We start from the raw sequence: 15,014 nt of genomic DNA on the forward strand, positions 1-15,014 counted from the left end.
ATATCGTAACTCTCCTATTTCAGATGAAATTAAGTCACCTTCAGAATTGATGTTTTGAAGAAAAGTAAATGGATTGATGCCTACAAAAGAGAATTTTGTCCAAGCTAAACGATATGAAGACCATAAACAACATTTACTGAAGAGACAAACCTTAGAAAAATGTTATTATGATAGGAATGCAAGACCATTAAAACCACTGAAAACAGGAGATCATGTTTACATAAAAGAGAAAGGTAAAAAACTAAATGAAAGAGGGAAAATTATAGAAGAAGCAGAAAGACCACGTTCATATAGGATTATAAGAACAGATGGAAGAATTGTAGAAAGGAACAGAAGAGACCTTCTTAAAGGAACTAATCAGGAAGAGTTTGCAATACAAAACAACTATGAGAATGAAGTTATAGATGAACCCGAGATACATGAAAATAGTAGGAGCACTACAAATTTAGATGTGCCTGTAAGTCCTTCAAAATCTAACAGAAGTGTTGTGTCACCAATCAGAAGCAAATGGATTAATATTTAAAACTAAATAGAGAAAGAGGTATAGTATCATCACATTTTTTAAATGGACATAACTACGTGACTCGATCTGGTAGGACTGTTAAGAAACCTTATTATTTAAAAGAATATGTTTAATTTTACTACTATTATTATTTTTTATAAAAAAGGGAGATGTTGTATATGTAACTGTAACTGTATCTATTATTATCTTTTATCGTAACAGTAATGTAGAATAGTTGATGAGTAATGTAGAATAAACGATGTTTGTGTACATCTTGTAATCATCACTGAGCACGTACCCAACACATATAAAATACAACACACGCTCAGTCTCGATGATTTTTAGAAATTCATCTCTGGTCGGAGGAAAGTGAAAGATAGGAACTTCTAACATGTTCGCTATCTCGTTGATCTTATGAAAAAGTACTTTAGCAGCATTGTCAAGCTGATTGTAGCTGGCAGTATCCACAGGAGTCGGTGTTCGTCTCATGAAGTTTTTCTGCTTTTGAATGGATTCGAACTGATGTTTGAATTCGTACTAGCGTCTACATCCCAAAACGGCAACCTATGAGAGAGGCGATTCTATTATTTTCATCGGGGAGTAGGGGAGTTAGAATGGTTTTCTGAGGAATGCAACGGCAGTGAACTGTATATGTTTGCTTACATTTGGAAGTTAAAAAAATTGTTAAGGTGGATTGCCTTAGTTTCTACGGTTACTTACAGGGAAATATTAGGCAGTTTTTTCGTTTTGCTGATAGAGGGCAACTAGACAATTTACCTTTATAATCCGCGTTTATCTATTTAAACTTCAGAAGATTTAAGATGAAGCGAATGTATTTAACACAACAGAACACAATCTTAAGACTTGTAAATCTTTTAAAAGACAACAGAAAATTTTTAAACATTACTGTAAAAAATACCTTCTCTTCTAATTATAATAAATAATGAGGTAATGCATGAATGAATTGTTAATTATATGATAACTATGCATTTATAAAACGTTTTTAATAATGAACTATCGATGTATTGTTTTTTAAAAGATTTACAAGTCTTAAGTTTGCGTTCTGTTGTGTTAAATATATTCACTCCATCTTAAATCTTCTGAAGTTTAAATAGATAAACGCGGATTTATAAAGGTGAATTATCTATTTGCCCTCTATCAGCAAACCAAAAAAAACTGCCTAATATTTCCCTGAAAGTAACCGCAGAAACTAAAGCGTGGCAATGCAGAAACTAAACCTTTGCAATTTTCTGGACTTCCTAATGTAACGAAACATCGTGCACTGCCGTTGGCGTTCCATTCTAACTTCCCTACTCCCCGATGAAAATAATAGAATCGCCTCTCTCATAGGCTGCCGTTTTGGGATGTAGACGCTAGTTGAGTTCGTAAAACTGGTTGACAAGTCTGCCGAGGCCTCGAAACACTCCCAATACCTTTGACCAATCACAGCCGCTAATGCCTAGCATCCACAACAATGATCGAAGGAACTTACATCTGCTTTTTCTACATACGAACTGCTTTCTTAAGATATGTCTTACTGAAATCATCGTCACTTCAGGTCAACCTTAGTTGAGAACACTGGATATAGCAGAAAGTGTATGCGTCCGCAGTAGAATATAGTTCTACCATTTCGAAAAGTAATATTGTAAAAATTACGATGTGAAATATGAATGCTGTTGAACAAAGAGAACGGAAGGAAAAAAAATGTGCGAAACGATAGATTACGTGCGTCCAGCTTTTTGTTTAAAAATTTGCTAAATCATGTCAATCATTCAATGACCAGCAGGAAGACATCCCCCTTTTTTGGTATTATTGGCCAAACTGCAAATTCCAGCAACCCCAACCTCACCCCACTCTTGACGAGAAAAGCAATTAAAGCATTCATTCATTCACTGACCGAGAAGAGAAAAAAGCAGTTGTTATGGTATCTGCTTCATCTTCGACACATGTGTATAATTTTCAACCTCATGAAGCTGGAGAACCTGAAAAAAACAGTACCGCTAAGATTATCGTAATGAACGCTTTTGTCATATTACGGGAGCATTTTCCTAATAAATACGATAACGATATTGTTACTTGCTATAAGCTTAGCGGGACTGAATACCTCAGTTAAAAAAGAGCCCTTTTCCGGGCCACAAATTAAAATACAAGGGCCGTTTTCAAGACCAAAAATAAAATTTTAAAAAAGGCAGAAATTTAAACAGTTATAAATAACATCATAAATACAGGCTAACAAATCCCTTAGAAAATATAATATAAAAGTGTCCCACCAGTAGCCGAGTGGTTAAATCGCTGAATACTGGTAGTTTGGCAGCGTTTGAACCCAAGCGAATGGTTTTGGTCGTTTTCCATGCGTAACGTGAATATGAGCTTGTTTCCTTTAGAAAGTCCTCCACAAATGTATCTCACCCCTTAGTCGAATAGCTCTTGTGTGCTTTGCTATATTCAAATCACTTAACCTATCCAACACGGAAGTTCTGATCAATCAGGGGCGTAGCTAGGGTGAGGCAAGGGGGACATATGTCCCTAGGCGCAGCATCCAAGGGGTGCCAAACTGATGCTACGAAATGTTTTAATGAAACGTTTTCCATTCTTGTCACACAGAAAGGGGCGCAAATTCTTCAGTTGTCCTCGGGCGCTGGAAACTCTAGCTACGCCCCTGTGATTAATTAAGTTAACTATGGTATGGTAGAAGAAACAAGGGTTTCTGTCTAAAGGACGAGGTGGCTTCGTGGGGACTTTATAAGGGTAAAGGGCTTCTTTTATATAACATACTGAGGGATTCCTATGCAGTTCAGATGTTAAGTCATTACAAACGAACTCGCTGCATTACTACCAGTGTTTCAAGGCTTAAGCAACTCTATCATTAATACGCTTGATTTGCAGATGATTCCATCTAAAGAAAGGAATAGCCAGATTTTTACATATGACATGCTTGTTGTTTTTATATCTCGAAGGAAATGTATTGTTTTTACTTAGCTTATACAGTCCTACACGACAAAATGTAATTCGCAGATTCTCGGAGAGCTGAATCAGTCTGGTTTTTATAAATTGAGAAGGGGAAGCAATGTATTCCCCTTCGCGAAGCAAAAGACGCACCTTTCACGCCACATCGCGCATAGACGTTTTATTCTCCAAAGCATAAAAACTAATTTATTTTTCAAATACAAGCAAACTGTCGTTTAATACGGTAGATGTCTTAAAAGCAGTAAATGCACTAAGCCTCTCAGATTTCCTTTTTTTAAATACTTTTTTAGTTCTTATGAACTAAAAAAGTATTAAAAAATTATTAGTTGGGTTATAATTAGTTGTAACTAATATAAGACATTTCTAATGTTATAATTGTAATTGATTAGTGAAATTAAATGGTATACGATTAATTAGTTGGTATAAGATCATTTGTTTCTTAATTTTTATGTTTGTTTCACAATTTTAAAGTTTTAATATTTTTTTAATACCTTGAAATTTTTAATCTGCAAGCAATACATTGTTAGCTCTTCCTTTTCAAGTTTTAAGTAACGATTCGGATTTTAAATGTCATCAAATTCGTATACCTCACATTTAGATAATAGCGAAATATTTCATATAAATTATGACAATGAATAACATGTCCTACATTTTACACTACAATGAACTATCAGTTTCAACTGCAGCTTCACTGCATAAAAAGGTTTTTATTTAAATACGCTGGATTTGGCAAGAAGTCGCCAAATGTGTAGCGAATTGGAGGAATTGAATATCCGCGGGCAGTTTACTGCGTATGGATAACTTGAAGAACAATGTGAAAAGGCAACACCTTCTTGGAAAAGGTCGTTCTAGACTTGTATGTGTTCTCAGGTTAGCTTGTCGCGAAGTGACTCAAGTTCGACTGGGATAGGACACTTCAGCCCAGGAGCCCATTGAAAGGAACTGATAGTTCACGGGTGCCTTGTAAAAACTTTAAAAATGCAGATTTGATAGTGTAGTAAATGTCAGCAATTTGTATGAACAGTTATGGAAACGAAAACCTCATTTGATTGAATTTAATGAATAATTTTCAGGAAGGTGAAGTTTTTAAATGATGTCTTTAAAAAATGGCAGTAAAATCTGTACCCCACATTGTTAAAGTAGTTCGAATTTTTTTTTACCCTTTCAGGCTTCAATGCATTGCTTGAACTAACTGGCGGAAAATTTAAAAAAAAAAAAAAAAAAAAAAAAAATTATATTTCTATTAATTGAATTTCAATGAAAGGTGGTTAGTAGTAACTGCTACATGACCTAGCTACCAATAAATATGTAGATTTTTGCGACTTCTTTGGGCGTGTGTGGAAAAAAGTGCAAAGGAGTATCTTTAGATTTCAGAGACTGTACCGTACTTCGATAACATTTCTGCATTTGGAAATCGAAACATACCGTTGAGAAGGCATTTGATAAATTAGGAGAATGGAAGCAAGATACAGATCAGTAAAAATCTAAAAGTAATCGAAAAATCATGTCAAAAATCTGAATATAATTTAAAGACGCTGGTGATATTTGCAAGACAATCAGGTCACCAGACAGGTCGAAAACATGCCACAACTGACTCTTGGGACTGTTATCTGGCAATGGTTACTAAAAGAAATAGATAGCTGTTATTAGCCCAGATTTCAAGGAAATTCGTTGCAGCTACAGGAACTGAACTATCCGCAAACACTGCGATGCATATAAGGAAATCCATGATTTGTGTCCCTTTAACTTAAGCTGCAAAATGCGCCCAACAGCAGCAGTGCAAGCTGTACAAAGATCATCAGTGTACCGCAGAATGGAGAAATTTATTTCTGTTTGGAGAGAGATTCCACACATTTTATAGTTTAAAAAGAAAAAAAAAATACACGCAATAATCTTGAGAAAAAATCTGTGAAATGCGACTATATAAGGTATTCCACCCGCCTTTCAAGCGTGCCTTCGTGGTGTAGTGGTTCTGCACACTGGGCCGGTATTCCAAAGGTCCGTGGTTCGATTCCCGGTGAAGGCGTTGTTAATTTTTCATTTCTCCTGCTTCTAAAAATACCTAATGTCTCTACAAGTATATCTGCGGGCAGCCACTTGAAATGGCCATACTGGTCTATACATTTTTACCAGTGCAACTACGAATACTAAAAGGCCTCAATGCATCACTGCAGCCCTGTCCAACACTTTCTAGGAGCTTCAAAACGTTAATTATCACAAATACACTTAGAACAAGGAACTCCTGGACAATCTAATACACAGGACAGGAAATCACTGTAAAATCTGTATTCCGCTCAGGGGGGTGACCACACATTTCAGAAATTTTTCTAAAACGTTGTTACACGAACTTTTTCTTACTTATCAGTTCGTACGCTTTTATTAAAATTTATTTTGTCTAGAAATAGGTAATACTGTATTTCGAAGATATGCCAGGCAAGATCTTGGGAAAGTTTTGTGTTCTTAGCTGTAAAGTCGTTAAGTTACATTGAGTTTCTATACTTCTTTCTTGTTTTTCCGCCGCTGTAGTTATTTTCATTGAAGCAAAACAAATAAGACTCATATTAGAAGTAAAAGACTGCAAAACCTTATACAGTACTTTTAGTAAGTAATAACGAATTTTTATGAGTTTTATAAAAAAAATTAAATTTCAAAATTTGCATATTTAAAAACATAACTGTTTATTACTGAAGACGAAAACTCTAGTAAATAATTATACACTATGTTAAAAATTTTAATTACGTTTTATTGATATATCGCTTTCACTTCATATCTCACCGTTTTGCTAATATGCATTTAATTAAGAAAGGGACTTTTAAGTCAATAAAATAAAGGACTTTTAAGTCAGTACTACCATCGACTAAGTCAGTAAATCGTCATATTATAACTTCACGAATTTTGCACTTAAGGGTAAGAAACTTTGTATTTAAAGTATAAAGAATATTTTATTAATTGGAATTTGATAAAATGGGTTATATGAAAAGTTATATTTTATTAATCATATAACCCCTTCCATTCACTATGCAAATGTTGTTTTTCTAAAGTATGCCTTTTCCTCAGAAATATTTTAATTGGATGCATATTGCATCTAGAATTAATATTTAATGAAATAACCCAGTAGAGTCCTTTTTCGAGGACATTTCGTTATTAGTAAACAATTAGAATAAACTTCATTCTTTCCAGATCTTGTGAAGAAATTCTCCTATGAAATGAAAATTGATACTCTGTTTTCAAAATAGAAAGCTGATGAAAACATTTTTAGAAAAACTTACTACATATAAAGAGAAGAAAGATCAATGCATTCAATATCCCCTTTTTGAACGCAGGACTTCGCTCTGTCATAGTGGTCTGATGGGAAAGCAAAAATTAAGACGCCATTTTTGAGGCGTGCGCGAATGCTTATCTTTGAAACTACGAATGTTAAAATCAATCTAAATATATCATTAGAGAACAAAAGAGCTCATTAGCAAAGCACACATACAAAAAAAAATTATAAATTAGACAAGTCTATACGCATAGTAATACGTCAAAAATAGCGAAATTCTTATGAGGTCAAGTTTCGTACGCGTGCGCGACCGCGTGTGAATAGCAAGGTCGTCTAGTAGACAGTCAAATGTGTTCGGGTGGTTGTTTGTTGCATTTTATACTAAATGGAAAGGCATTTGATTTTATGAAACATCATTTTAATCTCAATGTGGTCCAAGTACCAGTTGGTAATTCATTTATAGATTTAACATTTACTAGGAATTTAACTGAGGACATCTTAAATTATGTATCTTATTTTTCATATCATCCACCAATTTTATATAGGGTCATTTTGAATGAACAAATGTAATAAATAAAAAATAAAATGTGTGCGTAAAATCTGTTGTATAACATTTCCTACTTACTTTAGCAATCTTACGCCTTAAACACCAGCGGCTTTTTACCGTGATTGTTTTTTTTTTTCTGAAATATAACCCGGTTCTAGTCGGTGAACTGGAAATTTTCAACCCAGTTTTCCCAGCAAAAAACTTCTGTTGTCACCCTTTCGCCCTATAAGCACGTGTTTATAGTGCTTCAAAATTACAAAAATCGCTATTATTTCAAAAATAGTTTTCCTTCTTTATTTCCGTTTTAATGTCGTAAATCATGGGGAGCATACTAAAAGCCCACAATTTTCTTTTTTTCATTAGCAACTAGTGGCGTCATTAGTGTCCAAGAGATGCAATTTGCAAGTCCCGAAGGTATGATGACAAATTTCCTTCGGATTGGCGAAGGTAGTTTTGCTCCCTGGAGGTGGGGTTGGATATCAAATTTCCGGAACTCACCCATTTAATTGGAGGAGACCAGGGGTTTGGTTTGGACCTTCTGAGAATAGGTATAGTTATGAGGCACTGATACGCAACATATAGCTTCTCGCTGTCCTAATCCGAAATAGGCCTCCTCTTCCCACGCTGGTAACCAGGTTCGCCTGGGCTATGTTCGGATGACCATCCCTGGGGGTCGACTGCGACTGATCATCTCAGCGTACTGGCTAGATCAATATCCAGACAGTTTCGACTTCTGGGTTAAATAAACAGTCTTCAGAGTAAATAAGGGCTCGGCAGGGACCGTACTGGTACCGTCTTGTCTGCCCCTTGGTTGCGGGGTCTTTACATGGTCAGTTATCGAAGGTTGTCCTTGGGGGATGGAATTCCCTTGGTCAACACCGACGGACGGTCGATGTCTAACTGTGTGACTTTGTTCTCTTACGGTCGATGCATTGCCGTCGACCTTGACTTAATGTGCTATGTGAACCATTTAAGTTCCTCTGGGCTGACCGAGGAGGTGGTGATACTTCCAGGGGTTGGGGCGATATAACCGTGTTAAGGCGCAAGCCATGTCTGAACGCTCCTTCCATCTGGAAAACTGTCCTCTTCGGATTGTCACCAAAAAAATTGCATACTCTTTACAGTTTTAAATATAAATTTAGAAAGAAGCCATTGTCCTTAAGCTTCCTTTTCAGTTCAGTTGTTTTTCACAGACAACATTTATATTTCACTGTCAAATTTCCAAAATACCACTAGTAGAAACGATGGAACTACATTCTTCGGCAGGTGATACGCTTTATAGTACATCCAGTGTTGTCAGGTGGATTGATTGCAAGTACAGATTTTTTATCTCTTTTCCTTACACAGATTTAGCAATTAGTGCAAATGCCATATCTACAAAGAGATCTGTTTATAGAATATTTTTACAATATATGAACTGGATTCCAGACGAGCACAGTCTTAAATTATTCTTTATGTGAACACATAAACACGTTTATTTATCATCAATTTCTGGTCCAGGTAGTTTCTTTGTTGAACGAAGATTGTGTTTTTAATCAACACCTAACGAAGAAACAGAAAATGAATTTGGAAAACATCACGATATAATAGCAAATTAAATAATGTTCGAAGGCTGACAGTTTGATTCTGACTAAACAATGCAATGAAACGGAGAATAAACCGAATATGGCAAAAGATTTCAGTTTTCCAGAACAAGGAGAGAGCAATAGCTCTTGTAAATATATGCGATGTATTGGGTCTCATTTATTCATCAAGTAAAACCTTCTTTAAGACAAAATTTAAAAATATTCATTAAGTGAAAATGTAAACATGCACAAGTCAGATGAATGAGATGCCAGCAGCTTCAGATTTAATATTGTACCAACATACGAAATACATAAGCGTTTACAAATTGTTTTCAAAGTAAAATTATTAGTGGCAATGAATTATGTAACAGCCTACAGAACCTTTCTCCAGAAAATACAAATCTGAAGAGAATTTGAGCATTGGGGGCCCTGAAATTACTTAAACTGGCCCTGCTTAAGACACTAAATTTTTTTCCTCAAAATTATGAATAAAAAGATATTTTTGGTTCTGAAAGGGTGGCAGACACTCAAATTTTTCCCGAATATCCAGTGGTGTTAAGAATATTCAAGTATTTCCGAATATGAAGTGGAGTTTGATATCGAAGAGGTTTCCATAAGTAAAATGGAGTCTTTTTCAAAGTCTGAACGGAAGATATTTTGAAGACTAAAAGTGATTGAAAATTTTTCTGAGAATATAATGAAATAATTTCTCTGGTTGTTTGATTACAAGATAGAACTAGCTTCTAAAAGCCAACTCAACTTAATAAGCCAAGGATATTTTGCATGCAACGTGGGTTAGGTTAATAATTATGACTGCATCATAAAGAATACTTGCAGAGCATCAAGCCAGAAACTTGTTTTTACCATGGAGGTAGGAAGTCAAATGGAGTGGCCCTAAACCGGTTTACCCATACCTGCTTTGAAGCACTTTCGATCCATTGATTGGTGACCAAAACATCAAGCAATTTACCATTAAGTTCAATGGGTTTTGACACGATCGGATGTAAATATTTTGTAATTACGGCATAAATATGCATATAAATGTATATATTTTCGTTTTCTACAGTACTTAAGAGTCCTAAGTATATGAAAAGAACACATTTTTAAACAATATTTCATTATGAACGGAATTAAATGTTATAATTTTCACAGAAGAGTTTGCTCAGAATGGTTCAATTTGAATGAAATCTTTTCACAAGTTTTCGTTAATTACATTACAAAGAAATTTTAAGGTAATTCGATCTTATTAGCTTAAAGATTACAAAAATTAAGATCAAAGTTTATTGTATTATTAATATTAAAATTATGCATTATTTCTTTTCTATTTATAGAGCTCCTTCCTAAAATACCTTCTCAAATGAGACATGGTTTTTTAGCCTCTGAGGCATCTTTTAAATCGAAAAATATAAGTCAATTTATAATTAATGATTAAGACACAATAACACGCCGAATAAATACTAATTCAGAAGTCAAACAACAAAAATCAGCGTTATATTTACAAAATTTTCACAGGACTAGTTTCGATGGTTTTACCGAACCACCATCTTCAGCTGCAAAACCGCAAATGAACAAGATAGGAAATAATGATTAGATAAGATAAGAAAGCCTGGACAAGAATAAGCAAGTGGCGCCATCTGTTGGAGAAACCAGAACTAAAACAATTTCTTTAAAGGCCGAAGGCAAATTTGGATTGGAATTAGGATCGTTAACTAGAACAGAAAGATTTTTATGAATGTGAAATGCCTCTAGAAAATCCAGTTCTCCAATGGAAGATGTTTTTTGAATAATTTTGGCAGCAGAAAAACTGAAAGTGTGGTTTTCGGACCAACAATGTTGAGCAACAGAAGACTTCTGTGTTTCCTTTTTTCTAACATATGCCTCATGTTCCTTGACGCGAAATTTTAAGGCTCTCTTAATTTGGCCAATGTGAATTAACCCACACTGGCAAGGAATCCTATAAATACCCCAGGAACTCATATCCGGAATGGGGTCCTTGAGTATGGAACTCGGAATTTTATTGATGGGAGAATAAACAACCCGAAAGTTAAATTTCTGCAAAATATGTGCAACTTTATAGCTAATTGATGGAAAGAAGGGAATGACAACAGAATTTTTATAATCTCCTAAAACAAGAGTGTGTCTTTTAGTGTGTTGAGATGAGAATTTTTTAACTGCTTGATTAATAATGTTGGATGGAAAGCCCCTGTCAATAGCTATTGCTTTTAAATAATTTAGTTCTTCATCAAGACAGAAAACATAGGAATAAAATGAAGCTAACTTTTGTTTAGTCGGATGACATGATTTAAAGTGTGGTGGAAGGCAAACCGATGAAGGTTTACGGCAAACCGTAGTACTGAAGTTGGATGTGTTACGTGTGACCAGAATGTCGAGAAACGGAAGAGAATTGCAAGTCTCAAGTTCAAAAGTGAACTGAATAGCAGGATCAATAGAATTCATTGTTGAAAGAACTTTATTTAAATCATCTTTATTACCTTCAAACAGAGTAAAAGTATCGTCTACGTAGCGAAACCATGCCGGGAAGTTTTAAGTTTCAAACAATTTTGATTCATAATAATGCATGTAGATATCAGCCAGGATGGGACTGAGGGGGCTTCCCATGGCTAATCCCTCAGTTTGCTTGTAATATTTATTTTGGAAAACAAAATGTGTTTGTTTCAAACAGAGTTGAGTGAGAGAAATTAGCTCATCAATTTCGATGCAAGAGAAATGAAATTCGCGAAGTCTGGTTTCTAGACATCTTAATGCACCCTCCACTGGGACATTGGTGAATAATGATTTTACATAAAAAGAAACCATGAGTAAATTACTAGGAGAAATGTTTTTAACTTTTTTTACAAACTCTATTGAATTTTTTATGGTGTAAATGTTATTGTCTAATAGAGTTGAAAATCTAGAAACTAAATATTCAGCTAATGGATACGAGGCAGTACCTAAATTTGATACAATAGGGCGGAAAGGAATACCACTTTTATGAATTTTGGGAAGAGCATATAATCTGGCACAATTCGCAACAGATGGGATAAGTGAATGTTTTAAGTTGCCTGAAATTATTTGTGAAGATTTGATCGAAGTTTTTATTTTTGACAAGTCCGAAGGTGAAGGATCTTTAGGGATCGGATTATATGGTCCTTCGTTTAAGAGTTTAGTGACACCATCGATGTAAGTGTTCCTATCCATGACGACTATCTGGCCACCTTTGTCGGCCTTTGAAATAATAATATCCGTGTTAGAATGAATTTCACGCAATGTAGCTCTTTCTCTCGCAGTTAAATTTGGTTTCAAAAGTTTATTATAGAATTTCACAGTATGAGCGATAAGATGCCTAATCATTTCTTTCTCTGAATCTGAAACTTTACTGAACTTGAAAGCTTTTTCGATAGGAGCCAAAATCTTTGGAATCGAGGGTTTACAGGTTTGTGAGAAGTTAAAATTATATTTTAGAATTCTCTCTTGTTCTTCTGAAAGACTAACATTAGGAATATTAACTATTGGCTTTATGTTTACAATGGGAAGATTTTTTGAACTACTTGAACTGGAAGACTGTAAAAGAAGTTTTTCGAATTTAACTGCAAGGGTGTTTTTATGACGGTTAACTGCATTCTCCGTTCTAGACCAAGACTTTTGTTCAAGGGCAGTGAATTTTGGATATGATTTAGCGAGTTCCAGATGAAGCTTATAGAGTTCACGTTCAATTTTGGACAATTGTTGACGTGTATCCCTTATGACGGACCGAAGTAAGGCAAGCTTGCAATTTAACAGAATTCTTGAAACGCGACTCGAAGGTTTTTGATTAGATTTGATTTGAATGAAATTGGGGATCAATTTTTTACATTTACATTTAAGTAAAAAGCCAAGATGATTCAGGAATTTTTGCCGTTTCAGGCGTAATTTAGTTAATTAATTAATTAATTTACAAGCAAACTGAGGGATTAGCCATGGGAAGCCCCCTCAGTCCCATCCTGGCTGATATCTACATGCATTATTATGAATCAAAATTGTTTGAAACTTAAAACTTCCCGGCATGGTTTCGCTACGTAGACGATACTTTTACTCTGTTTGAAGGTAATAAAGATGATTTAAATAAAGTTCTTTCAACAATGAATTCTATTGATCCTGCTATTCAGTTCACTTTTGAACTTGAGACTTGCAATTCTCTTCCGTTTCTCGACATTCTGGTCACACGTAACACATCCAACTTCAGTACTACGGTTTACCGTAAACCTTCATCGGTTTGCCTTCCACCACACTTTAAATCATGTCATCCGACTAAACAAAAGTTAGCTTCATTTTATTCCTATGTTTTCCGTGCTCTTCAAGTTTGCTCCTCCAAACTAGCCCTTGATGAAGAACTAAATTATTTAAAAGCAATAGCTATTGACAGGGGCTTTCCATCCAACATTATTAATCAAGCAGTTAAAAAATTCTCATCTCAACACACTAAAAGACACACTCTTGTTTTAGGAGATTCCTGGGTATTTATAGGTTTCCTTGCCAGTGTGGGTTAATTCACATTGGCCAAATTAAGAGAGCCTTAAAATTTCGCGTCAAGGAACATGAGGCATATGTTAGAAAAAAGGAAACACAGAAGTCTTCTGTTGCTCAACATTGTTGGTCCGAAAACCACACTTTCAGTTTTTCTGCTGCCAAAATTATTCAAAAAACATCTTCCATTGGAGAACTGGATTTTCTAGAGGCATTTCACATTCATAAAAATCTTTCTGTTCTAGTTAACGATCCTAATTCCAATCCAAATTTGCTTTCGGCTTTAAAGAAATTATGTTTTAGTTCTGGTTTCTCCAACAGATGGCGCCACTTGCTTATTCTTGTCCAGGCTTTCTTATCTTATCTAATCATTATTTCCTATCTTGTTCATTTGCGGTTTTGCAGCTGAAGATGGTGGTTCGGTAAAACCATCGAAACTAGTCCTGTGAAAATTTTGTAAATATAACGCTATTTTTGTTGTTTGACTTCTGAATTATAATTAATGCTTTATTCGGTCCATTTCAAATTAGAGCACCTTTTATTATAATAGCGAAATATTTAAATAGTACTTAACTTTCTCTGAATATTTCTGAAAGAGAATAAAATAAGGATTATTTTAAAAATATTATTTAAAACTTATAACTGAATTATTATAAAATGTAAGAGGAATAATTCTTTTAATTATACTTATCAGATTTTTTTTACCCTTAATTTCAACAATACATATTCCAAAACTCTTCTTTATTACTTTCTTAAGTATGCATTTCATAGAAATTACAATACCTTTGCTTTCCAGTACGAACAATTCTTGCTTAACTAGTTTTATAACGTATTTGTCAACAGGATGTCAATTTATGTTTACAACTCAATGTTAAAGTTATTATATATTTAGATAGTATTTATAATCATTATAAATTTAGATACATTTAATAATTAGATTTTTTCACAGTTGTTTATGAATGAATAAATCCTTCATTTCAAATACATTTATAAATAATTTAATAAATATTTACGTATTCTTTAAAATGCAGATATGTGCTTTTTGCAAGCACATGCATAAATACCATTTTTCATTTCCGGCATGTGGAAATCTTTAATTTCTGTGCATTCACTATATTTTTCGAGTAAAGTAATTTACACTAATTTTAGAAAAGTACATGTTACAATAATATGTGGATGTGGAAAAAATTTATTTTATTTAAAACATTTTGGCGTTTGGAACAAAGAATAAAAGTAGCGAATACTTTATCAAGGGTATCGAAAGATGTATACAATTTTAAAGGTACCGTAAGGTATTTTTCATTCTTTAAGCATAACATTTTTGCTAAATCTATATTTTTGTAGTTCAACAGCTTAGAATTTTATAAAACAAATTCATAATCAAATTCGCTGTTGTTAGTTATCGAAAAATAACCAAGATGTGATTTTCGCGTAAATGTCACTAAACTATACAAATTGCTACTATCTATCACACTAGGAATTTTTCTTTTATGCAGAAGTGTCCCGTTTTTCGATTTGTATGGAACTGTCGTATGTCGAAATACTATCAGAGCGCTGTCAAGCGAGCTTCTGACTGTAAACAAACAAACAAAAAAAAAAAAAAAAAAAAAAAAAAAAACAGCCCAATTGGTGACCGAAGCTTCACTTCTAATGCCGGTTTGACCACTC

This window comes from Stegodyphus dumicola, chromosome X1, assembly GCF_044657685.1.
Source record: "Stegodyphus dumicola isolate Sdum_Otavi_A_Nest chromosome X1, ASM4465768v1".
NCBI classification, from domain to species: Eukaryota; Metazoa; Arthropoda; class Arachnida; order Araneae; family Eresidae; genus Stegodyphus; species Stegodyphus dumicola.